Source organism: Drosophila takahashii, unplaced genomic scaffold, assembly GCF_030179915.1.
Source record: "Drosophila takahashii strain IR98-3 E-12201 unplaced genomic scaffold, DtakHiC1v2 scaffold_88, whole genome shotgun sequence".
NCBI lineage: Eukaryota > Metazoa > Arthropoda > Insecta > Diptera > Drosophilidae > Drosophila > Drosophila takahashii.
Genome location: NW_027221768.1, coordinates 1 through 25,430, shown reverse-complemented (window position 1 = coordinate 25,430; position 25,430 = coordinate 1). Strand labels below are relative to the sequence as shown.

Genomic DNA, 25,430 nt, shown 5'->3' with positions numbered 1-25,430 from the left:
TATAATAAACACAAAAAATCAATGATAATCATGCCATTATATAATTCCGAAAAATTAACGCACTGTATTCTATAATCTATCAGCACTTTATCAAATTAATAACATTTATTCTGTGTTAAAATGCAAGCAATTTAATTTGAATAAACTATAAGTTATATTTTATGATAAATTTGGTATGCTAATAGATTACAATGTCCTTATATGGAAAAAATGCACACTATTATCATAATATTGTTTAAATATTACAATTTTAATGATGAATTTTCCATAACGGATATTCAGGTTCATCGGGCTTAACCTCTAAGCAGTTTCACGTACTGTTTAACTCTCTATTCAGTTTCTTTTCAACTTTCCCTCACGGTACTTGTTTACTATCGGTCTCATGGTTATATTTAGTTTTAGATGGAGTTTACCACCCACTTAGTGCTGCACTATCAAGCAACACGACTCTTTGGAAACATCATCTAGTAATCATTAACGTTATACGGGCCTGGCACCCTCTATGGGTAAATGGCCTCATTTAAGAAGGACTTAAATCGTTAATTTCTCATACTAGAATATTGACGCTCCATACACTGCATCTCACATTTGCCATATAGACAAGTGACTTAGTGCTGAACTGATTTCTTTTCGCTCGCCGCTACTAAGAAAATCCTTGTTAGTTTCTTTTCCTCCCCTAATTAATATGCTTAAATTCAGGGGGTAGTCCCATATGAGTTGAGGTTGTATATAACTTTTATTTGCAATTAATTCTTTATATATAATGATAAAACATTTTATTAAATTCGTTTAAAGCTGACGTATATATATATTAATGGCATTTATTTGTAACGAATTAACGAAGAATAATAATATTGTCAACGTTTTTCATATTTCAAATCATTAATAAGAGACAATTCTAGATAATATTTTATGCTAGACATTTCTCAGTATTATTTGATTGAAAAAGAAAATATTCCTCTTCGTTTTTCTCAAAGTTTAATTACTATTGTGAGATAATGTTTTTCATATATTTGTTAATATTATGAATAAAATAATTAAATTATTTTTATCCAATAATATACCCTATGCTTATAAAATTTTATTATAAAATTTGTATAAACAACTTAATTAGCATAGTCTTACAACCCTCAACCATATGTAGTCCAAGCAGCACTATAAAATTAATTAAAGTACATAACAGCATGGACTGCGATATGCGTTCAAAATGTCGATGTTCATGTGTCCTGCAGTTCACACGATGACGCACAGTTTGCTGCGTTCTTCATCGACCCATGAGCCGAGTGATCCACCGCTTAGAGTTTTATAATATTGGTTTTAAATTTGGTCAAATATGTTTTTATTGAAAGAAATTAAAAATACACCATTTTACTGGCATATATCAATTCCTTCAATAAATGTATTTATATACCTAAAATAAATGCTGCGAAATGTCTTAGTTTTATATAAACAATATATATCAAAGTATTATTTGTAATGGCATTTGTTTGTTAATATATATTGATAATTTTATATAAAACATTAACCTGAAACCAGGTACAACATTGTATATTTTAGGTTGTTGCATTATCCAATGTATGATCATCATCAAATTAGTTGGCCAATACATCTCGCAACGCGTGTATATTATGGTCCATATACACACAAAAGTTTATAATAAATATATAAAATATATTTTATTATATTAATAATTCGATTTGCTTGTTCGAATTTTATGTTTGTTTCTATTTAATTTATTTGTAATAATATTATATTATTACAATATTTCGATTTGCTTGTTCGAAATTTATTTGATCTTTTACTTTTAAGATCATATTTTTGGTATAATTATTATTATAATTATTATGTATATATATATATATATTGGTAATTTGTATTAAATTTGTATTAACAAATTTTTTTATTAACGGTAAGGATATTATACAATAATGATCCTTCCGCAGGTTCACCTACGGAAACCTTGTTACGACTTTTACTTCCTCTAAATAATCAAGTTCGGTCAACTTTTGCGAAACAACCGTAACACACAAGGCGTCACAGTGATCACGTCCGGAGACCTCACTAAATAATTCAATCGGTAGTAGCGACGGGCGGTGTGTACAAAGGGCAGGGACGTAATCAATGCGAGTTAATGACTCACACTTACTGGGAATTCCAAGTTCATGTGAACAGTTTCAGTTCACAATCCCAAGCATGAAAGTGGTTCAGCGGTTTACCCGGACCTCTCGGTCTAGGAAATACACGTTGATACTTTCATTGTAGCGCGCGTGCAGCCCAGGACATCTAAGGGCATCACAGACCTGTTATTGCTCAATCTCATTATTGCTAGACGCAATTTGTCCATTTAAGAAGCTAGTGTCCTTATAATGGGACAAACCAACAGGTACGGCTCCACTTATATAAACACATTCAAACACAATAAACATTTTACTGCCACCATGAATGAAGGCTATATAAGCTTCAACACCATAATCCTGAAGATATCTATTTAATATATTTGAGTCTCGTTCGTTATCGGAATTAACCAGACAAATCACTCCACGAACTAAGAACGGCCATGCACCACCACCCATAGATTCGAGAAAGAGCTATCAATCTGTCTTACACACTTATGTTCGGACCTGGTAAGTTTTCCCGTGTTGAGTCAAATTAAGCCGCAGGCTCCACTCCTGGTGGTGCCCTTCCGTCAATTCCTTTAAGTTTCAGCTTTGCAACCATACTTCCCCCGGAGCCCAAAAGCTTTGGTTTCCCGGGAAGCGACTGAGAGAGCCATAAAAGTAGCTACACCCAATTGCTAGCTGGCATCGTTTATGGTTAGAACTAGGGCGGTATCTGATCGCCTTCGAACCTCTAACTTTCGTTCTTGATTAATGAAAACATCTTTGGCAAATGCTTTCGCTTAAGTTAGTCTTACGACGGTCCAAGAATTTCACCTCTCGCGTCGTAATACTAATGCCCCCAAACTGCTTCTATTAATCATTACCTCTTGATCTGAAAACCAATGAAAGCAGAACAGAGGTCTTATTTCATTATCCCATGCACAGAATATTCAGGCATTTGAAGCCTGCTTTAAGCACTCTAATTTGTTCAAAGTAATTGTACCGGCCCACAATAACACTCGTTTAAGAGCACTAATGCAGGTTTTTAAATAGGAGGAACATATGAAAAAATACAAGTATTTAAACACATATAAGAACTCCACCGGTAATACGCTTACATACATAAAGGTATAGTACTAACCACAATTGTAAGTTGTACTACCCGTATGAAGCACAAGTTCAACTACGAACGTTTTAACCGCAACAACTTTAATATACGCTATTGGAGCTGGAATTACCGCGGCTGCTGGCACCAGACTTGCCCTCCAATTGGTCCTTGTTAAAGGATTTAAAGTGTACTCATTCCAATTACAGGGCCTCGGATATGAGTCCTGTATTGTTATTTTTCGTCACTACCTCCCCGAGCTGGGAGTGGGTAATTTACGCGCCTGCTGCCTTCCTTAGATGTGGTAGCCGTTTCTCAGGCTCCCTCTCCGGAATCGAACCCTGATTCCCCGTTACCCGTTGCAACCATGGTAGTCCTAGATACTACCATCAAAAGTTGATAGGGCAGACATTTGAAAGATCTGTCGTCGGTACAAGACCATACGATCTGCATGTTATCTAGAGTTCAACCAATATAACGATCTTGCGATCGCTTGGTTTTAGCCTAATAAAAGCACATGTCCCATAAGGTTCATGTTTTAATTGCATGTATTAGCTCTAGAATTACCACAGTTATCCAAGTAACTGTTAACGATCTAAGGAACCATAACTGATATAATGAGCCTTTTGCGGTTTCACTTTTAATTCGTGTGTACTTAGACATGCATGGCTTAATCTTTGAGACAAGCATATAACTACTGGCAGGATCAACCAGAATAATGTTTTCGTTCATATTTCATTCATATTTTTTGAATAGAAATTAGTAATATAAATATAATAGATTTTATTTCCATTTTATATGTTCGGTTTTTCTTAAATATTGATTTTAATTCAATATTTTTTTTTGCTTTGTGAAATAATTCTATTTTAATTCGAATACGGCCATTTTTATATGGCATTCGTATACGTTCTTTAATTTTTACTTGTTTCGCCACTAATATAACAAGTTTATAATTGATGTTAAAGAAAAAGTACAACTTTTTTATAACACAATTTTCAATATATATTGTTCTTTCTATAAGTTTTTATTATATTATATATACATATTTCATTCTAAAATATCATTTTTGTTCAACATACATAATTATTGTATCCACACATGTACAATTTTTGTTTAACCAATATAAATATTGAGTTAAATCATTTGCATTTTGATGATAAATTTAAAATTTATCTTTTCCATATAACTCTCTGGTAATATATGATATAAAACCGAGCGCATATGAAATTATTTTGATCACTAATATTGCAATTATATTTTATTATAATGCTTTTTGTAAACACATTGTACCGGCAAGCGATACTCTGTGCCCAAACGACAGGGGATATAATAATTTAATATAAATTATCATATATACCTGCCACCAAAGATTAACGATAAAAGTCGGAAACAATTTGTTATTCTATATATAATAGAAACTTGACCTCTGTTTCACCTTATTATCATGGGTTTATAATATTAACCGCGTAGCCAAGTCTTAATTTCATTTAAGAAACAAATTTATACGGATAATATTTTGATTTTAATATATGTTGTTCTATTGATAACAAAAGTATATATTATAATATATTTTGTTCAATAGTAGATGGACTACTTACTGTACCATCCTTATTTTTTATTATTATTGATATACATTATATTGACAACAGCATATGATATTCATATGGTTTGTTCAATAATTAATTGGTGGACAACCACTGACCATCCTATAGTAGTTTTTGGCCACGACGTCTAAATATCGAAATTATTTAATTCCGTTTGCCACCCATACGATAGATATTAACTATCTATAATAATAATGTGTACGCATAAAATATTATATGTATATATATAGACCAACAGACAAGCACTTCACCCTATAGTAGTTTTTGGCCACGACGTCTATATATCGGGCATATTTAATTCTCTTTGCCACCCAACCAAAGATATTCACTTTTTTATATAAAGTATTATTTGATCATATTAATATAACCAATTATTTCTGCCATATTCATATAATTTCTTTATGAATTATTTTTTGGTCATATCCATATAATCTATATGCCGTATCCATATAATGAATACGGCATATCCATACAACTAGCCATATTTGTATGTCAATGTATATTTTATTATACATTTTTTTTCTTTATACATATAATATGGTATTTCCATATCGCTATAATTGAATTATATGTATAAGATATCATTTATATATAGCATTGCCAAAATAATATGATAAACATAAATTTTGAACAATACGGCCGGTCGGCGAGCACTGCCTCCCTATATATGTTTTTGGCCACGACGTCTAAATATTGGGTATTTTTCGTACTGCGGCCCCGGTGTATGTAAATTGGGCATATTTCGTACTGATGCCAACATATCTATATGACTCATTATTTTCTTCCATATCAATATAACTTCTTTTATTTCCATATTCAAGTAATTTCTTTATTTGCCATATCAATATAAAATATTTTTTGGTCATATTTATATAATCTATATGCCGTATCCATATAATGAATACGGCATATCCATACAACTAGCCATATTTGTATGTCAATGTATATTTTATTATACATTTTTTTTCTTTATACATATAATATGGTATTTCCATATCGCTATAATTGAATTATATGTATAAGATATCATTTATATATAGCATTGCCAAAATAATATGATAAACATAAATTTTGAACAATACGGCCGGTCGGCGAGCACTGCCTCCCTATATATGTTTTTGGCCACGACGTCTAAATATTGGGTATTTTTCGTACTGCGGCCCCGGTGTATGTAAATTGGGCATATTTCGTACTGATGCCAACATATCTATATGACTCATTATTTTCTTCCATATCAATATAACTTCTTTTATTTCCATATTCAAGTAATTTCTTTATTTGCCATATCAATATAAAATATTTTTTGGTCATATTTATATAATCTATATGCCGTATCCATATAATGAATACGGCATATCCATACAACTAGCCATATTTGTATGTCAATGTATATTTTATTATACATTTTTTTTCTTTATACATATAATATGGTATTTCCATATCGCTATAATTGAATTATATGTATAAGATATCATTTATATATAGCATTGCCAAAATAATATGATAAACATAAATTTTGAACAATACGGCCGGTCGGCGAGCACTGCCTCCCTATATATGTTTTTGGCCACGACGTCTAAATATTGGGTATTTTTCGTACTGCGGCCCCGGTGTATGTAAATTGGGCATATTTCGTACTGATGCCAACATATCTATATGACTCATTATTTTCTTCCATATCAATATAACTTCTTTTATTTCCATATTCAAGTAATTTCTTTATTTGCCATATCAATATAAAATATTTTTTGGTCATATTTATATAATCTATATGCCGTATCCATATAATGAATACGGCATATCCATACAACTAGCCATATTTGTATGTCAATGTATATTTTATTATACATTTTTTTTCTTTATACATATAATATGGTATTTCCATATCGCTATAATTGAATTATATGTATAAGATATCATTTATATATAGCATTGCCAAAATAATATGATAAACATAAATTTTGAACAATACGGCCGGTCGGCGAGCACTGCCTCCCTATATATGTTTTTGGCCACGACGTCTAAATATTGGGTATTTTTCGTACTGCGGCCCCGGTGTATGTAAATTGGGCATATTTCGTACTGATGCCAACATATCTATATGACTCATTATTTTCTTCCATATCAATATAACTTCTTTTATTTCCATATTCAAGTAATTTCTTTATTTGCCATATCAATATAAAATATTTTTGGTCATATTTATATAATCTATATGCCGTATCCATATCATGAATACGGCATATCCATACAACTAGCCATATTTGTATGTCAATGTATATTTTATTATACATTTTTTTTCTTTATACATATAATATGGTATTTCCATATCGCTATAATTGAATTATATGTATAAGATATCATTTATATATAGCATTGCCAAAATAATATGATAAACATAAATTTTGAACAATACGGCCGGTCGGCGAGCACTGCCTCCCTATATATGTTTTTGGCCACGACGTCTAAATATTGGGTATTTATCGTACTGCGGCTCCGGTGTATGTAAATTGGGCATATTTCGTACTGATGCCACCATATCCATATAACTTATTTTTTGTTCTATATCTATATAATTAATTTTTTTTCCATACCTATAACTATTAAACTAATTTTTTTCCATAGCCATACTTGAACTTATTATTTTTCCCCTATCCATATACCTCGTTTTTTCCATATCCACACTAGAATTAGTATTTATCCCATATCCATATAAATCATTATTTACCATATCAATATAATAATATTTTTCCATATTCATACTAGAACTTATTATTTCTTTAAGATTCATATAACTCAATATTTTTTCATATCCATACTAGAACTTATTCTTTTTCCCATATCCATACTAGAACTTATAAATTTTCCCATATTCATATAACTAATTTTTTTCATATCCATACTAGAACCTAATTTTCTTCCTATATCCATATAACTATTATTTACTATTACAATATAATTAATTTTTTCCATATCCATACTAGAACTTATTATTTCTTCAATATCCATAAACTCAATATTTTTCATATCCATACTAGAACTTATTATTTTTCCCATATCCATACTAGAACTCAGTATTTTCCCATATCCATACTACAACTTAGTATTTTTCCATATCCATATAACTCATTATTTAGCATATCAATATAACTAATTTTTTTCCATATCCATACTAGAACTTATTATTTCTTTAATATCCATATAACTCAATATTTTTTTATATCCATACTAGAACTTATTATTTTCCCATATCCATACTAGAACTTATAAATTTTCCCATATTCATATAACTAATTTTTTTCATATCCATACTAGAACATTAAATTTTTTGCCAGATCTATATAACTCATTTTATTCCATATCCATACTAGAACTTATTATTTCTTTAATATCCATATAACTCAATCTTTTTTTATATCCATACTAGAACTTATCATTTTTCCCATATTCATATAACTCATTTTTCCATATCCATACTAGAACTCTGTATTCTTCCATATCCATATAACTCATTTTTTTTCATATCCATACTAGAACTTATTATTTTTCCCATATCCACATAACTCATTTTTTTCATATCCATACTAGAACTTGTTATTTTTCCCATATCCATATAACTCATTTTTTCATATCCATACTAGAACTTATTATTTTTCATATCCATATAACTCATTTTTGACTTGGAATATTTTTTATACTCACTACTAATAGGATTCAATCATCCATCTTTAAGAGGAACATTACTTGCATATGTCTCTTACTTGCATGTTCGGACTTAGAATATTTTATACACGTCACTAATAGGATGACGATTCAGTTGGCTACCTTAAGAGGTACATATACTTGCATATGTCTCTTACTTGTATGTTCGGACTTAGAATATTTTTATACACGTCACTAATAGGATGACGATTCAGTTGGCTACCTTAAGAGGTACATATACTTGCATATGTCTCTTACTTGTATGTTCGGACTTAGAATATTTTTATACACGTCACTAATAGGATGACGATTCAGTTGGCTACCTTAAGAGGTACATATACTTGCATATGTCTCTTATTTGCATGTTCGGACTTAGAATATTTTTATACGCGTCACTAATAGGATGACGATTCAGTTGGCTACCTTAAGAGGTACATATACTTGCATATGTCTCTTATTTGTATGTTCGGACTTAGAATATTTTTATACGCGTCACTAATAGGATGACGATTCAGTTGGCTACCTTAAGAGGTACATATACTTGCATATGTCTCTTACTTGTATGTTCGGACTTAGAATATTTTTATACACGTCACTAATAGGATGACGATTCAGTTGGCTACCTTAAGAGGTACATATACTTGCATATGTCTCTTACTTGTATGTTCGGACTTAGAATATTTGTATACACGTCACTAATAGGATGACGATTCAGTTGGCTACCTTAAGAAGTACATATACTTGCATATGTCTCTTATTTGCATGTTCGGACTTAGAATATTTTTATACGCGTCACTAATAGGATGACGATACATATGGCTACCATTGTTAAATATATTTAAATAAAATTTATTTAAATATAATTATTATTTTATATATATATATTTTATATATATATATATTCTGACTTAAAAAAGCCAAACAAAATAAACACAATTAAATTTATGTTTATTATCGAATCATCAAGCAAAGGATAAGCTTCAGTGGATCGCAGTATGGCAGCTGCTCAACCACTTACAACACCTTGCCTGTTACAAAAGTCGTTTACAATTGATTCTAGGCTTTGTCATTGTATTAAATAATGCTTTTATATGTAACTAGCGCGGCATCAGGTGATCGAAGATCCTCCCAATTTACTATGTTACAAATTACATTGGCATCACATCCATTGTCGTTTATAAAGTAAATTATAAACTTTAAATGGTTTAGAAGCCATACAATGCAAATTGCCCCTTATTTATCATTGCAGTCCAGCACGGATACGACCTTAGAGGCGTTCAGGCATAATCCAACGGACGTAGCGTCATACCACTGTTCGCTCGAACAAGTATTGTGCCATTGGTCCGTACCTGCGGTTCCTCTCGTACTACGCAGGAATGCTGTCGCAACAACGTTTTGTCATTAGTAGGGTAAAACTAACCTGTCTCACGACGGTCTAAACCCAGCTCACGTTCCCTTGCATGGGTGAACAATCCAACGCTTGGTGAATTTTGCTTCACAATGATAGGAAGAGCCGACATCGAAGGATCAAAAAGCGACGTCGCTATGAACGCTTGGCCGCCACAAGCCAGTTATCCCTATGGTAACTTTTCTGACACCTCTTGTTAAAAACTCTTTAAACCAAAAGGATCGATAGGCCGAGCTTTTGCTGTCCCTGTGTGTACTGAACACCGAGATCAAGTCAGCATTTGCCCTTTTGCTCTATGTGTGGTTTCTGTCCGCACTGAGCTGGCCTTGGGACACCTCCGTTATTATTTGAGAGATGTACCGCCCCAGTCAAACTCCCTACCTGGCAATGTCCTTGAATTGGATCATACCTGAGTAATTGGAGTTATACCAAATTTTCAAATCAAAAATACATAAATGCACCGTTTTATTAAAGAATTTGTTTGCGATTATATAACAAACTCGTGATACTTTGATCAAGAAGCTTGCATCAAAACCCAATACCATAAGATATAATAAATATATCCGTATAATGGCTAGGAAATGATACACGTTCCATTTAATCAAGTAAGTAAGGAAACAATAAGAGTAGTGGTATTTCATTGACGATACCAAACCGAAGTCTAATATCTCCCACTTATTCTACACCTCTTATGTCTCCTTACACTGCCAGATTAGAGTCAAGCTCAAAAGGGTCTTCTTTCCCCGCTAATTATTCCAAGCCCGTTCCCTTGGCTGTGGTTTCGCTAGATAGTAGATAGGGACAGTAGGAATCTCGTTAATCCATTCATGCGCGTCACTAATTAGATGACGAGGCATTTGGCTACCTTAAGAGAGTCATAGTTACTCCCGCCGTTGACCCGCGCTTACTTGAATTTCTTCACTTTGACATTCAGAGCACTGGGCAGAAATCACATTGTGTCAACACCCGCTAGGGCCATCACAATGCTTTGTTTTAATTAGACAGTCGGATTCCCCAAGTCCGTGCCAGTTCTGAATTGATTGTTAATTGATAATCGTTATAATTAATAAGAACTAATTGGTTTGACCCAATTAGTATTCTTAAAAATTTTAGCAAGAAAGTTCCACAATTGGCTACGTAACTAACTATCCGGGGAACAAGTAACTAACATAAATGCTAGAAACTCTATTTACCCAGAACGAGCACATAAACCATGTTATTGTTTCCCAATCAAGCCCGACTATCTCAATCTTCAGAGCCAATCCTTATCCCGAAGTTACGGATCTAATTTGCCGACTTCCCTTACCTACATTATTCTATCGACTAGAGACTCTTCACCTTGGAGACCAGCTGCGGATATTGGTACGGCCTGTTGAGAAGTTTGCGTGTCCCCACCATAAATTTTCAAGGTCCGAGGAGAAAATATCGACACAACAGTATATGTCATGCTCTTCTAGCCCATCTACCATATCTCTCTGCGAAAGACTTCCATGGTAGTACGGCTATAAAACAGAAAAGAAAACTCTTCCGATATCTCTCGACGGCTTCTTTATGGTCGTTCCTGTTGCCAGGATGAGCACGAGGCCCATATTTAATAACAAACGGATACTCAACAGGTTACGGAATTGGAACCGTATTCCCTTTCGTTCAAAATTATTCAAGTATATTATATTAGCTTGATTTGTATATATTGCGTTTTTGGTTTTACTTGAAAATTTTCGGCTTTCGCCTTGAACTTAGGACCGACTAACTCGTGATCAACCACTGTTCACACGAAACCCTTCTCCACTTCAGTCCTCCAAGGTCTCATTCGATTATTTGCTACTACCACCAAGATCTGTACCAATGGCAGCTCCATGCAGGCTTACGCCAAACACTTCTACGCATACCATTGTACCTTCCTACTCACTAAAGTTTCAAAATTTATATCACAAGTAATATAAATCATCTACTTTAGCGGTAATGTATAGGTATACAACTTAAGCGCCATCCATTTTAAGGGCTAGTTGCTTCGGCAGGTGAGTTGTTACACACTCCTTAGCGGATTTCGACTTCCATGATCACCGTCCTGCTGTTTTAAGCAACCAACGCCTTTCATGGTATCTGCATGAGTTGTTAATTTGGGCACCGTAACATTACGTTTGGTTCATCCCACAGCGCCAGTTCTGCTTACCAAAAGTGGCCCACTGGGCACATTATATCATAACCTTAAACTTCATATCAAGAAAGTTAAGGTTCTTACCCATTTAAAGTTTGAGAATAGGTTAAGATCGTTTCGACCCTAAGGCCTCTAATCATTCGCTTTACCAGATAAGATTATTTTATATAATATTAAAATGCACCAGCTATCCTGAGGGAAACTTCGGAAGGAACCAGCTACTAGATGGTTCGATTGGTCTTTCGCCCCTATACTCAATTCTGACAATCGATTTGCACGTCAGAACTGTTTCGGTCTTCCATCAGGGTTTCCCCTGACTTCAACCTGATCAAGTATAGTTCACCATCTTTCGGGTCACAGCATATATGCTCAAGGTACGTTCCAGTTAGAGGCATAAATAATATAAATATCATTATACATAACTATATAGAACGCCCCGGGATTGTGTTAATTAGCTATAAATAGTTAAAAAACTAATCCCATTATTAGTCAAGTTAATTACGCTATTAGGTTTATATCCCAATAACTTGCACATATGTTAGACTCCTTGGTCCGTGTTTCAAGACGGGTCCCGAAGGTATCCTGAATCTTTCGCATTGTTAATCCTACAAGTGCATATAATAAACACAAAAATCAATGATAATCATGCCATTATATAATTCCGAAAAATTAACGCACTGTATTCATATAAATCTATCAGCACTTTATCAAATTAATAACATTTATTCTGTGTTAAAATGCAAGCAATTTAATTTGAATAAACTATAAGTTATATTTTATGATAAATTTGGTATGCTAATAGATTACAATGTCCTTATATGGAAAAAATGCACACTATTATCATAATATTGTTTAAATATTACAATTTTAATGATGAATTTTCCATAACGGATATTCAGGTTCATCGGGCTTAACCTCTAAGCAGTTTCACGTACTGTTTAACTCTCTATTCAGAGTTCTTTTCAACTTTCCCTCACGGTACTTGTTTACTATCGGTCTCATGGTTATATTTAGTTTTAGATGGAGTTTACCACCCACTTAGTGCTGCACTATCAAGCAACACGACTCTTTGGAAACATCATCTAGTAATCATTAACGTTATACGGGCCTGGCACCCTCTATGGGTAAATGGCCTCATTTAAGAAGGACTTAAATCGTTAATTTCTCATACTAGAATATTGACGCTCCATACACTGCATCTCACATTTGCCATATAGACAAAGTGACTTAGTGCTGAACTGATTTCTTTTCGCTCGCCGCTACTAAGAAAATCCTTGTTAGTTTCTTTTCCTCCCCTAATTAATATGCTTAAATTCAGGGGGTAGTCCCATATGAGTTGAGGTTGTATATAACTTTTATTTGCAATTAATTCTTTATATATAATGATAAAACATTTTATTAAATTCGTTTAAAGCTGACGTATATATATATTAATGGCATTTATTTGTAACGAATTAACGAAGAATAATAATATTGTCAACGTTTTTCATATTTCAAATCATTAATAAGAGACAATTCTAGATAATATTTTATGCTAGACATTTCTCAGTATTATTTGATTGAAAAAGAAAATATTCCTCTTCGTTTTTCTCAAAGTTTAATTACTATTGTGAGATAATGTTTTTCATATATTTGTTAATATTATGAATAAAATAATTAAATTATTTTTATCCAATAATATACCATATGCTTATAAAATTTTATTATAAAATTTGTATAAACAACTTAATTAGCATAGTCTTACAACCCTCAACCATATGTAGTCCAAGCAGCACTATAAAATTAATTAAAGTACATAACAGCATGGACTGCGATATGCGTTCAAAATGTCGATGTTCATGTGTCCTGCAGTTCACACGATGACGCACAGTTTGCTGCGTTCTTCATCGACCCATGAGCCGAGTGATCCACCGCTTAGAGTTTTATAATATTGGTTTTAAATTTGGTCAAATATGTTTTTATTGAAAGAAATTAAAAATACACCATTTTACTGGCATATATCAATTCCTTCAATAAATGTATTTATATACCTAAAATAAATGCTGCGAAATGTCTTAGTTTTATATAAACAATATATATCAAAGTATTATTTGTAATGGCATTTGTTTGTTAATATATATTGATAATTTTATATAAAACATTAACCTGAAACCAGGTACAACATTGTATATTTTAGGTTGTTGCATTATCCAATGTATGATCATCATCAAATTAGTTGGCCAATACATCTCGCAACGCGTGTATATTATGGTCCATATACACACAAAAGTTTATAATAAATATATAAAATATATTTTATTATATTAATAATTCGATTTGCTTGTTCGAATTTTATGTTTGTTTCTATTTAATTTATTTGTAATAATATTATATTATTACAATATTTCGATTTGCTTGTTCGAAATTTATTTGATCTTTTACTTTTAAGATCATATTTTTGGTATAATTATTATTATAATTATTATGTATATATATATATATATTGGTAATTTGTATTAAATTTGTATTAACAAATTTTTTATTAACCGTAAGGATATTATACAATAATGATCCTTCCGCAGGTTCACCTACGGAAACCTTGTTACGACTTTTACTTCCTCTAAATAATCAAGTTCGGTCAACTTTTGCGAAACAACCGTAACACACAAGGCGTCACAGTGATCACGTCCGGAGACCTCACTAAATAATTCAATCGGTAGTAGCGACGGGCGGTGTGTACAAAGGGCAGGGACGTAATCAATGCGAGTTAATGACTCACACTTACTGGGAATTCCAAGTTCATGTGAACAGTTTCAGTTCACAATCCCAAGCATGAAAGTGGTTCAGCGGTTTACCCGGACCTCTCGGTCTAGGAAATACACGTTGATACTTTCATTGTAGCGCGCGTGCAGCCCAGGACATCTAAGGGCATCACAGACCTGTTATTGCTCAATCTCATTATTGCTAGACGCAATTTGTCCATTTAAGAAGCTAGTGTCCTTATAATGGGACAAACCAACAGGTACGGCTCCACTTATATAAACACATTCAAACACAATAAACATTTTACTGCCACCATGAATGAAGGCTATATAAGCTTCAACACCATAATCCTGAAGATATCTATTTAATATATTTGAGTCTCGTTCGTTATCGGAATTAACCAGACAAATCACTCCACGAACTAAGAACGGCCATGCACCACCACCCATAGATTCGAGAAAGAGCTATCAATCTGTCTTACACACTTATGTTCGGACCTGGTAAGTTTTCCCGTGTTGAGTCAAATTAAGCCGCAGGCTCCACTCCTGGTGGTGCCCTTCCGTCAATTCCTTTAAGTTTCAGCTTTGCAACCATACTTCCCCCGGAGCCCAAAAGCTTTGGTTTCCCGGGAAGCGACTGAGAGAGCCATAAAAGTAGCTACACCCAATTGCTAGCTGGCATCGTTTATGGTTAGAACTAGGGCGGTATCTGATCGCCTTCGAACCTCTAACTTTCGTTCTTGATTAATGAAAACATCTTTGGCAAATGCTTTCGCTTAAGTTAGTCTTACGACGGTCCAAGAATTTCACCTCTCGCGTCGTAATACTAATGCCCCCAAACTGCTTCTATTAATCATTACCTCTTGATCTGAAAACCAATGAAAGCAGAACAGAGGTCTTATTTCATTATCCCATGCACAGAATATTCAGGCATTTGAAGCCTGCTTTAAGCACTCTAATTTGTTCAAAGTAATTGTACCGGCCCACAATAACACTCGTTTAAGAGCACTAATGCAGGTTTTTAAATAGGAGGAACATATGAAAAAATACAAGTATTTAAACACATATAAGAACTCCACCGGTAATACGCTTACATACATAAAGGTATAGTACTAACCACAATTGTAAGTTGTACTACCCGTATGAAGCACAAGTTCAACTACGAACGTTTTAACCGCAACAACTTTAATATACGCTATTGGAGCTGGAATTACCGCGGCTGCTGGCACCAGACTTGCCCTCCAATTGGTCCTTGTTAAAGGATTTAAAGTGTACTCATTCCAATTACAGGGCCTCGGATATGAGTCCTGTATTGTTATTTTTCGTCACTACCTCCCCGAGCTGGGAGTGGGTAATTTACGCGCCTGCTGCCTTCCTTAGATGTGGTAGCCGTTTCTCAGGCTCCCTCTCCGGAATCGAACCCTGATTCCCCGTTACCCGTTGCAACCATGGTAGTCCTAGATACTACCATCAAAAGTTGATAGGGCAGACATTTGAAAGATCTGTCGTCGGTACAAGACCATACGATCTGCATGTTATCTAGAGTTCAACCAATATAACGATCTTGCGATCGCTTGGTTTTAGCCTAATAAAAGCACATGTCCCATAAGGTTCATGTTTTAATTGCATGTATTAGCTCTAGAATTACCACAGTTATCCAAGTAACTGTTAACGATCTAAGGAACCATAACTGATATAATGAGCCTTTTGCGGTTTCACTTTTAATTCGTGTGTACTTAGACATGCATGGCTTAATCTTTGAGACAAGCATATAACTACTGGCAGGATCAACCAGAATAATGTTTTCGTTCATATTTCATTCATATTTTTTGAATAGAAATTAGTAATATAAATATAATAGATTTTATTTCCATTTTATATGTTCGGTTTTTCTTAAATATTGATTTTAATTCAATATTTTTTTTTTGCTTTGTGAAATAATTCTATTTTAATTCGAATACGGCCATTTTTATATGGCATTCGTATACGTTCTTTAATTTTTACTTGTTTCGCCACTAATATAACAAGTTTATAATTGATGTTAAAGAAAAAGTACAACTTTTTTATAACACAATTTTCAATATATATTGTTCTTTCTATAAGTTTTTATTATATTATATATACATATTTCATTCTAAAATATCATTTTTGTTCAACATACATAATTATTGTATCCACACATGTACAATTTTTGTTTAACCAATATAAATATTGAGTTAAATCATTTGCATTTTGATGATAAATTTAAAATTTATCTTTTCCATATAACTCTCTGGTAATATATGATATAAAACCGAGCGCATATGAAATTATTTTGATCACTAATATTGCAATTATATTTTATTATAATGCTTTTTGTAAACACATTGTACCGGCAAGCGATACTCTGTGCCCAAACGACAGGGGATATAATAATTTAATATAAATTATCATATATACCTGCCACCAAAGATTAACGATAAAAGTCGGAAACAATTTGTTATTCTATATATAATAGAAACTTGACCTCTGTTTCACCTTATTATCATGGGTTTATAATATTAACCGCGTAGCCAAGTCTTAATTTCATTTAAGAAACAAATTTATACGGATAATATTTTGATTTTAATATATGTTGTTCTATTGATAACAAAAGTATATATTATAATATATTTTGTTCAATAGTAGATGGACTACTTACTGTACCATCCTTATTTTTTATTATTATTGATATACATTATATTGACAACAGCATATGATATTCATATGGTTTGTTCAATAATTAATTGGTGGACAACCACTGACCATCCTATAGTAGTTTTTGGCCACGACGTCTAAATATCGAAATTATTTAATTCCGTTTGCCACCCATACGATAGATATTAACTATCTATAATAATAATGTGTACGCATAAAATATTATATGTATATATATAGACCAACAGACAAGCACTTCACCCTATAGTAGTTTTTGGCCACGACGTCTATATATCGGGCATATTTAATTCTCTTTGCCACCCAACCAAAGATATTCACTTTTTTATATAAAGTATTATTTGATCATATTAATATAACCAATTATTTCTGCCATATTCATATAATTTCTTTATGAATTATTTTTTGGTCATATCCATATAATCTATATGCCGTATCCATATAATGAATACGGCATATCCATACAACTAGCCATATTTGTATGTCAATGTATATTTTATTATACATTTTTTTTCTTTATACATATAATATGGTATTTCCATATCGCTATAATTGAATTATATGTATAAGATATCATTTATATATAGCATTGCCAAAATAATATGATAAACATAAATTTTGAACAATACGGCCGGTCGGCGAGCACTGCCTCCCTATATATGTTTTTGGCCACGACGTCTAAATATTGGGTATTTTTCGTACTGCGGCCCCGGTGTATGTAAATTGGGCATATTTCGTACTGATGCCAACATATCTATATGACTCATTATTTTCTTCCATATCAATATAACTTCTTTTATTTCCATATTCAAGTAATTTCTTTATTTGCCATATCAATATAAAATATTTTTTGGTCATATTTATATAATCTATATGCCGTATCCATATAATGAATACGGCATATCCATACAACTAGCCATATTTGTATGTCAATGTATATTTTATTATACATTTTTTTTCTTTATACATATAATATGGTATTTCCATATCGCTATAATTGAATTATATGTATAAGATATCATTTATATATAGCATTGCCAAAATAATATGATAAACATAAATTTTGAACAATACGGCCGGTCGGCGAGCACTGCCTCCCTATATATGTTTTTGGCCACGACGTCTAAATATTGGGTATTTTTCGTACTGCGGCCCCGGTGTATGTAAATTGGGCATATTTCGTACTGATGCCAACATATCTATATGACTCATTATTTTCTTCCATATCAATATAACTTCTTTTATTTCCATATTCAAGTAATTTCTTTATTTGCCATATCAATATAAAATATTTTTTGGTCATATTTATATAATCTATATGCCGTATCCATATAATGAATACGGCATATCCATACAACTAGCCATATTTGTATGTCAATGTATATTTTATTATACATTTTTTTTCTTTATACATATAATATGGTATTTCCATATCGCTATAATTGAATTATATGTATAAGATATCATTTATATATAGCATTGCCAAAATAATATGATAAACATAAATTTTGAACAATACGGCCGGTCGGCGAGCACTGCCTCCCTATATATGTTTTTGGCCACGACGTCTAAATATTGGGTATTTTTCGTACTGCGGCCCCGGTGTATGTAAATTGGGCATATTTCGTACTGATGCCAACATATCTATATGACTCATTATTTTCTTCCATATCAATATAACTTCTTTTATTTCCATATTCAAGTAATTTCTTTATTTGCCATATCAATATAAAATATTTTTTGGTCATATTTATATAATCTATATGCCGTATCCATATAATGAATACGGCATATCCATACAACTAGCCATATTTGTATGTCAATGTATATTTTATTATACATTTTTTTTCTTTATACATATAATATGGTATTTCCATATCGCTATAATTGAATTATATGTATAAGATATCATTTATATATAGCATTGCCAAAATAATATGATAAACATAAATTTTGAACAATACGGCCGGTCGGCGAGCACTGCCTCCCTATATATGTTTTTGGCCACGACGTCTAAATATTGGGTATTTTTCGTACTGCGGCCCCGGTGTATGTAAATTGGGCATATTTCGTACTGATGCCAACATATCTATATGACTCATTATTTTCTTCCATATCAATATAACTTCTTTTATTTCCATATTCAAGTAATTTCTTTATTTGCCATATCAATATAAAATATTTTTGGTCATATTTATATAATCTATATGCCGTATCCATATAATGAATACGGCATATCCATACAACTAGCCATATTTGTATGTCAATGTATATTTTATTATACATTTTTTTTCTTTATACATATAATATGGTATTTCCATATCGCTATAATTGAATTATATGTATAAGATATCATTTATATATAGCATTGCCAAAATAATATGATAAACATAAATTTTGAACAATACGGCGGTCGGCGAGCTCTGCCTCCCTATATATGTTTTTGGCCACGACGTCTAAATATTGGGTATTTATCGTACTGCGGCTCCGGTGTATGTAAATTGGGCATATTTCGTACTGATGCCACCATATCCATATAACTTATTTTTTGTTCTATATCTATATAATTAATTTTTTTCCATACCTATAACTATTAAACTAATTTTTTTCCATATCCATACTTGAACTTATTATTTTTCCCATATCCATATAACTCGTTTTTTCCATATCCACACTAGAATTTAGTATTTATCCCATATCCATATAAATCATTATTTACCATATCAATATAAATAATATTTTTCCATATTCATACTAGAACTTATTATTTCTTTAATATTCATATAACTCAATATTTTTCATATCCCTACTAGAACATATTCTTTTTTCCATATCCATTCGAGAACTTATAAATTTTCCCATATTCATAAAACTAAGTTTTTTAATATCCATACTAGGACAATATATTTTTGCCATATATATATAACTCATTTTATTCCATATCCATACTACAACTTATTATTTCTTTAATATCCATATAACTTAATATTTTTCCATATCCATACCAGAACTTTTTATTTTTCCCATATCCATAGAACTAATTTTTTTCATATCCATACTAGAACCTAATTTTCTTCCTATATCCATATAACTTATTATTTACTATTACAATATAATAATTTTTCCATATCCATACTAGAGCTTATTATCTCTTCAATATCCATAAAACTCAATATTTTTCATATCCATACTAGAACTGATTATTTTTCCCATATCCATACTAGAACTCAGTATTCTTCCCATATCCATACTACAACTTAGTATTTTTCCCATATGCATATAACTCATTATTTAGCATATCAATATAACTAATTTTTTTCCATATCCATACTAGAACTTATTATTTCTTTAATATCCATATAACTCAATATTTTTTTATATCCATACTAGAACTTATTATTTTTCCCATATCCATACTAGAACTTATAAATTTCCCATATTCATATAACTAATTTTTTCATATCCATACTAGAACATTATATTTTTGCCATATCTATATAACTCATTTTATTCCATATCCATACTAGAACTTATTTTCTTTAATATCCATATAACTCAATATTTTTTCATATCCATACTAGAACTTTATTTTTCCCATATCCATAGAACTAATTTTTTTCATATCCATACTAGAACCTAATTTTCTCCATATCCATATAACTTATTATTTACTATCAATATAATTAATTTTTCCATATCCATACTAGAACTTATTATTTCTTTAATATCCATATAACTCAATATTTTTTCATATCCATACTAGAACTTATCATTTTTCCCATATTCATATAACTCATTTTTCCATATCCATACTAGAACTCTGTATTCTTTTCCATATCCATATAACTCATTTTTTTCATATCCATACTAGCACTTATTATTTTTCCCATATCCACATAACTCATTTTTTTCATATCCATACTAGAACTTGTTATTTTTCCCATATCCATATAACTCATTTTTTTCATATCCATACTAGAACTTAATATTATTTTCATATCCATATAACTCATGTTTGGACTTGGAATATTTTTATACACGTCACTAATAGGATGACGATTCAATCATCTATTTAAGAGGAACATTACTTGCATATGTCTCTTACTTGCATGTTCGGACTTAGAATATTTTTATACACGTCACTAATAGGATGACGATTCAGTTGGCTACCTTAAGAGGTACATATACTTGCATATGTCTCTTACTTGTATGTTCGGACTTAGAATATTTTTATACACGTCACTAATAGGATGACGATTCAGTTGGCTACCTTAAGAGGTACATATACTTGCATATGTCTCTTACTTGTATGTTCGGACTTAGAATATTTTTATACACGTCACTAATAGGATGACGATTCAGTTGGCTACCTTAAGAGGTACATATACTTGCATATGTCTCTTACTTGCATGTTCGGACTTAGAATATTTTTATACGCGTCACTAATAGGATGACGATTCAGTTGGCTACCTTAAGAGGTACATATACTTGCATATGTCTCTTATTTGTATGTTCGGACTTAGAATATTTTTATACACGTCACTAATAGGATGACGATTCAGTTGGCTACCTTAAGAGGTACATATACTTGCATATGTCTCTTACTTGTATGTTCGGACTTAGAATATTTTTATACACGTCACTAATAGGATGACGATTCAGTTGGCTACCTTAAGAGGTACATATACTTGCATATGTCTCTTACTTGTATGTTCGGACTTAGAATATTTGTATACACGTCACTAATAGGATGACGATTCAGTTGGCTACCTTAAGAAGTACATATACTTGCATATGTCTCTTATTTGCATGTTCGGACTTAGAATATTTTTATACGCGTCACTAATAGGATGACGATACATATGGCTACCATTGTTAAATATATTTAAATAAAATTTATTTAAATATAATTATTATTTTTATATATATATATTTATATATATATATATTCTGACTTAAAAAAGCCAAACAAAATAAACACAATTAAATTTATGTTTATTATCGAATCATCAAGCAAAGGATAAGCTTCAGTGGATCGCAGTATGGCAGCTGCTCAACCACTTACAACACCTTGCCTGTTACAAAAGTCGTTTACAATTGATTCTAGGCTTTGTCATTGTATTAAATAATGCTTTTATATGTAACTAGCGCGGCATCAGGTGATCGAAGATCCTCCCAATTTACTATGTTACAAATTACATTGGCATCACATCCATTGTCGTTTATAAAGTAAATTATAAACTTTAAATGGTTTAGAAGCCATACAATGCAAATTGCCCCTTATTTATCATTGCAGTCCAGCACGGATACGACCTTAGAGGCGTTCAGGCATAATCCAACGGACGTAGCGTCATACCACTGTTCGCTCGAACAAGTATTGTGCCATTGGTCCGTACCTGCGGTTCCTCTCGTACTACGCAGGAATGCTGTCGCAACAACGTTTTGTCATTAGTAGGGTAAAACTAACCTGTCTCACGACGGTCTAAACCCAGCTCACGTTCCCTTGCATGGGTGAACAATCCAACGCTTGGTGAATTTTGCTTCACAATGATAGGAAGAGCCGACATCGAAGGATCAAAAAGCGACGTCGCTATGAACGCTTGGCCGCCACAAGCCAGTTATCCCTATGGTAACTTTTCTGACACCTCTTGTTAAAAACTCTTTAAACCAAAAGGATCGATAGGCCGAGCTTTTGCTGTCCCTGTGTGTACTGAACACCGAGATCAAGTCAGCATTTGCCCTTTTGCTCTATGTGTGGTTTCTGTCCGCACTGAGCTGGCCTTGGGACACCTCCGTTATTATTTGAGAGATGTACCGCCCCAGTCAAACTCCCTACCTGGCAATGTCCTTGAATTGGATCATACCTGAGTAATTGGAGTTATACCAAATTTTCAAATCAAAAATACATAAATGCACCGTTTTATTAAAGAATTTGTTTGCGATTATATAACAAACTCGTGATACTTTGATCAAGAAGCTTGCATCAAAACCCAATACCATAAGATATAATAAATATATCCGTATAATGGCTAGGAAATGATACACGTTCCATTTAATCAAGTAAGTAAGGAAACAATAAGAGTAGTGGTATTTCATTGACGATACCAAACCGAAGTCTAATATCTCCCACTTATTCTACACCTCTTATGTCTCCTTACACTGCCAGATTAGAGTCAAGCTCAAAAGGGTCTTCTTTCCCCGCTAATTATTCCAAGCCCGTTCCCTTGGCTGTGGTTTCGCTAGATAGTAGATAGGGACAGTAGGAATCTCGTTAATCCATTCATGCGCGTCACTAATTAGATGACGAGGCATTTGGCTACCTTAAGAGAGTCATAGTTACTCCCGCCGTTGACCCGCGCTTACTTGAATTCTTCACTTTGACATTCAGAGCACTGGGCAGAAATCACATTGTGTCAACACCCGCTAGGGCCATCACAATGCTTTGTTTTAATTAGACAGTCGGATTCCCCAAGTCCGTGCCAGTTCTGAATTGATTGTTAATTGATAATCGTTATAATTAATAAGAACTAATTGGTTTGACCCAATTAGTATTCTTAAAAATTTTAGCAAGAAAGTTCCACAATTGGCTACGTAACTAACTATCCGGGGAACAAGTAACTAACATAAATGCTAGAAACTCTATTTACCCAGAACGAGCACATAAACCATGTTATTGTTTCCCAATCAAGCCCGACTATCTCAATCTTCAGAGCCAATCCTTATCCCGAAGTTACGGATCTAATTTGCCGACTTCCCTTACCTACATTATTCTATCGACTAGAGACTCTTCACCTTGGAGACCAGCTGCGGATATTGGTACGGCCTGTTGAGAAGTTTGCGTGTCCCCACCATAAATTTTCAAGGTCCGAGGAGAAAATATCGACACAACAGTATATGTCATGCTCTTCTAGCCCATCTACCATATCTCTCTGCGAAAGACTTCCATGGTAGTACGGCTATAAAACAGAAAAGAAAACTCTTCCGATATCTCTCGACGGCTTCTTTATGGTCGTTCCTGTTGCCAGGATGAGCACGAGGCCCATATTTAATAACAAACGGATACTCAACAGGTTACGGAATTGGAACCGTATTCCCTTTCGTTCAAAATTATTCAAGTATATTATATTAGCTTGATTTGTATATATTGCGTTTTTGGTTTTACTTGAAAATTTTCGGCTTTCGCCTTGAACTTAGGACCGACTAACTCGTGATCAACCACTGTTCACACGAAACCCTTCTCCACTTCAGTCCTCCAAGGTCTCATTCGATTATTTGCTACTACCACCAAGATCTGTACCAATGGCAGCTCCATGCAGGCTTACGCCAAACACTTCTACGCATACCATTGTACCTTCCTACTCACTAAAGTTTCAAAATTTATATCACAAGTAATATAAATCATCTACTTTAGCGGTAATGTATAGGTATACAACTTAAGCGCCATCCATTTTAAGGGCTAGTTGCTTCGGCAGGTGAGTTGTTACACACTCCTTAGCGGATTTCGACTTCCATGATCACCGTCCTGCTGTTTTAAGCAACCAACGCCTTTCATGGTATCTGCATGAGTTGTTAATTTGGGCACCGTAACATTACGTTTGGTTCATCCCACAGCGCCAGTTCTGCTTACCAAAAGTGGCCCACTGGGCACATTATATCATAACCTTAAACTTCATATCAAGAAAGTTAAGGTTCTTACCCATTTAAAGTTTGAGAATAGGTTAAGATCGTTTCGACCCTAAGGCCTCATCATTCGCTTTACCAGATAAGATTATTTTATATAATATTAAAATGCACCAGCTATCCTGAGGAAACTTCTCGGAAGGAACCAGCTACTAGATGGTTCGATGGTCTTTCGCCCCTATACTCAATTCTGACAATCGATTTGCACGTCAGAACTGTTTCGGTTTCCATCAGGGTTT

At 32.9% G+C, this 25,430-nt stretch overlaps 5 non-coding genes and 1 pseudogene across 5 annotated transcripts; all 6 read right to left on the bottom strand.

Annotated features, from left to right (window-relative positions):
- Nucleotides 1–1,124: 1,124 nt before the first annotated feature.
- Nucleotides 1,125–1,303, bottom strand: LOC138914754 (5.8S ribosomal RNA). The gene has a single exon (XR_011420562.1). It is a non-coding gene; the product is annotated as a 5.8S ribosomal RNA (ribosomal RNA).
- A 623-nt stretch (nt 1,304–1,926) lies between these two features.
- Nucleotides 1,927–3,921, bottom strand: LOC138914756 (small subunit ribosomal RNA). The gene has a single exon (XR_011420564.1). It is a non-coding gene; the product is annotated as a small subunit ribosomal RNA (ribosomal RNA).
- Nucleotides 3,922–9,464: 5,543 nt separating this feature from the next.
- LOC138914757 (large subunit ribosomal RNA) lies at nt 9,465–13,421 on the bottom strand. Its single transcript, XR_011420565.1, has one exon. It is a non-coding gene; the product is annotated as a large subunit ribosomal RNA (ribosomal RNA).
- A 398-nt stretch (nt 13,422–13,819) lies between these two features.
- Nucleotides 13,820–13,998, bottom strand: LOC138914752 (5.8S ribosomal RNA). Its single transcript, XR_011420561.1, has one exon. It is a non-coding gene; the product is annotated as a 5.8S ribosomal RNA (ribosomal RNA).
- Nucleotides 13,999–14,620: 622 nt separating this feature from the next.
- Nucleotides 14,621–16,615, bottom strand: LOC138914755 (small subunit ribosomal RNA). The gene has a single exon (XR_011420563.1). It is a non-coding gene; the product is annotated as a small subunit ribosomal RNA (ribosomal RNA).
- Nucleotides 16,616–22,512: 5,897 nt separating this feature from the next.
- Nucleotides 22,513–25,430, bottom strand: LOC138914753 (large subunit ribosomal RNA; annotated as a pseudogene; the record flags this gene model as incomplete).